At 42.3% G+C, this 3264-nt stretch overlaps 1 long non-coding RNA gene across 1 annotated transcript; it reads right to left on the reverse strand.

The window, feature by feature from the left end:
- Window positions 1–791: 791 nt before the first annotated feature.
- On the reverse strand, window positions 792–1257 carry LOC134437051 (uncharacterized). Its single transcript, XR_010032319.1, has 3 exons — window positions 1212–1257; window positions 1062–1124; window positions 792–842 (listed from the first exon to the last, which is right to left on the reverse strand). It is a non-coding gene; the product is annotated as an uncharacterized LOC134437051 (long non-coding RNA).
- Window positions 1258–3264: the final 2007 nt, after the last annotated feature.

Genomic DNA, 3264 nt, shown 5'->3' on the forward strand with positions numbered 1-3264 from the left:
ACAGGTTATCACATTCTCACTAACTCAAATTTGAACAAGACCAGACTAATATTAGCCCTGCCGATGATGATGACGATGATGATGGCGGTGATTTTATGATGATAATTTGTTTATATTAAGTAAATATTTTGGGTTTTATACCTTTATTTGACACTTTGAGATGGTGACTGGAAGCGAGTGGGAGAGAGATGGGGGAGGATCAGGAAATTACCTCGAGCCGGAATCGAACCTGGGTCCCCGGCGTGACAGTGCAGTGCCCCACCGATTGAGCCACGGCAGGGCCATGATGACCATTTTTATGATGATGATGATGATGATGATGATGATGATGATGATGATGATGATGGTGATGGTGATGATGATGATGACAGTGATGGCGGCATTGCGGCCGTACAAAGGCAAAGTGCAGTAACTACATATTTTGCAGTAATTACATAAAGTTTTGAGTGAAAATGGCCTTCAATACACCTCCTTTATCTTGTGAGAAAACATTATGGTTCAAATGTGTCCCATTTTAGAGATATTGCTATATCAAATCTGCCGTAACTACAATATCCAACCTAATACCAAAACTTTGAGGGCATTTGTCTCTCAATGTTTCAGTGCTGGTGTAGTTACTGCACTTTGGCTTTGTAGGGCAGATTGGCTGCGACAAACACAACAATGATGTCAGTAATGTCAATAATGACAATTCATGATTTTTCAAAATCTTTTTTACGAAGGACAATATTCTGCTGTGTTTTGTAATTAAAAACCAAGTAAACATTTCTGATTTTAAAAAATCCTCATACCTTCCTTATTTCAGTTTGTCACAGTAAGTTTCTCATAAACATCTTCTGTAGCTGTATGGAGAGCGAGAGAGAGAGACAGAGACAGAGAGAGAGAGAGAGAGAGAGAGAGAGAGAGAGGAGAGAGAGAGAGAGAGAGAGAAGAGAGAGAGAGAGAGAGAGAGAGAGAGAGAGAGAGAGAGAGAGAGAGAAGAGAGAGAGAAATTTTACAGATTCAGTATTCTTCATTCCAACTCCAAACGCTGATTCACACTAGAAACCAAACCATCTAACCTCTCTGCAGAGGCACATAGACAGGCTGGTCCCCATCTCTTCCTCCAGGCTGGTCTTCTCCCACTTGAAAATCAGGAAATAATTATTTCAGTTCTTTCACATGCAGATAGCAACAACTACATATCAGCAAAAATGTTTTATATACCATACCTTCTCCATTTCTTTCACCTTCGTTCAGTTCTTCATAGACATCCTCAGTGACTTTTAGCAAACAGAGAGAGATATAGAGAGCAATTTTATAGATACAGTATCCTTCATTTTCATTTCCAAAAGTCACACTACAAAAATGCCAAAGAAATCTAACCTCTCTGCATTGGCGCATAGTCAGACTGGTCCTCATCTCTTCCTCCAAGCTGGTCAGGGGCCTGGCCAACATTCTGATAGATGCTCTGCACTGGTTGGCCACTAGAGGGAGACAGGACACTTTATAACGATCTGTTACAGGTTTTTTTTTCCAGCTGCTCATGTACAAAAATGTTATCTACGACTCTATTTCTATTACAAACAAGTTTTAATATCACTGAAAATGTGTGGCGTGAGACAAGCGCATACTTTTGAACATATACTAAAAACATTGATATAGTTTTTAGGAGTGAGAAATTGTTTTGCATTTTGTGTGAGCAGTGGCTGAATTTGTGTGCAGCGTTTAGAGGAAACAGCAGTTATGAAAAGTGTGTGAAAGCAACAGTTAACATTTTTCAAGTCTTTTGCATGGACATTAAATAAGCATCGGAACCAGAAAAGTAGGCCCTACTTACCGGTACTGGTCTGATGGTTGACGACGCAAACCTAAAGGGAAACACGGAGCTTAATAGCTGGTAACATGTATCAGCAGTGTGATCATACACTAAATCTAATAGAATTCATATTTCTTAGGCAAGTGGTTCCCAAACTGGGGGTCGAGACCCTTGGGGGGATCATGGAGGTGCTGAAGAGGGGTCGTGGACAAAAGAGTGTCACTGGTGTAACGCAAGTACTTCAGGCCCCCCTACAAGCTACCAAGAATGGGCCCCGGAAGGGGGCCTAATATCAGGTGGAGTGGGCCCGTTTCTTCAAGTCAAGGGCCCATGTGGGGGTGACGCCTGTGCTGGTAGCCGGATGGACCCAGGCAGAGACGGCAGATGATGGAGGATCTATATGGAACGGGCAGGGGGGGCAAGCGCTATTCAGACATACTGCTATCCAGCCATACTGCTTTCAGACATACCGCTATTCAGACATACTGCTATTCAGACACCAAAATGCCATAGGGTAAGAGTTACGGGTTAGGGTTAGGGTAACTCCATGCACTCTCCCTAAAGTGAGAAAACCTGAGCAACGTAGCACAAACCACAGGCGTGGAAGATTTCAGTGGGAGATGTGCCCTTATATTCAGACAGTACATCAATGTCTCTGAATAGCGCCATGTCTGAATAGCGGCATGTCATCTGGCAGACAGCGACTTGATGGAGAGAGCGTGGCGGCATTCTGCCTGATGGAAGTCCTCCAGCTAAAGGACACGCTCCATCAGGACCAGTGAAGAGATGCACACTGATACAAGTTTAACAGTAGGCCTAGTAGTTTAGCTATTGCCTTAAAATCAAGAACACAAATCACCTTTATACAGTACATGCAGAAAGTTGCAAAACATTTTTTTTAAAACACTTTAAATGAAAGATGTAATTTAGTTGGCCTATTACTGTATGCAGAATGTCGCAAATAATATGCACGCAATGATCTCAAAAAAAGAACAAATGGATTTATGTACCCCTCTGTCTTCGAGTCTTCATAATGAGGATGGTGAGGGCCACTCCCACAGTCACGCCCCCAACCACAGCCACACCCACCAGGACCTGATTGGATCCCGAAGCTGGAAAGGAAATTGAGAACAAGTGGTATTTTATCAAGATGGGCTGCTCTGTCTATATGAGGTGATTAACATGGCCCCAAATTCAAAACCTAACCCCTTGGGGCGCTACTGTAATGGCATGGTAGCATAGCAAGACATGTCGGCATAACAGTGGCACCAAATGTTATTTCATATCATGTTTACAGGTATACAATCCTAATAAATATATTATATACAGGTATACTGTATATCCAGCCAATGACTCTACAACATCTAATTTCACATCATGTTTATATGCAGCAGTATCCAGCCACTAACATACTCAACAGCATGGCCTACTTAACATTTCACAGTGTCTGTCTTTTTAGTGAACAC

This window comes from Engraulis encrasicolus, chromosome 21, assembly GCF_034702125.1.
Source record: "Engraulis encrasicolus isolate BLACKSEA-1 chromosome 21, IST_EnEncr_1.0, whole genome shotgun sequence".
NCBI lineage: Eukaryota > Metazoa > Chordata > Actinopteri > Clupeiformes > Engraulidae > Engraulis > Engraulis encrasicolus.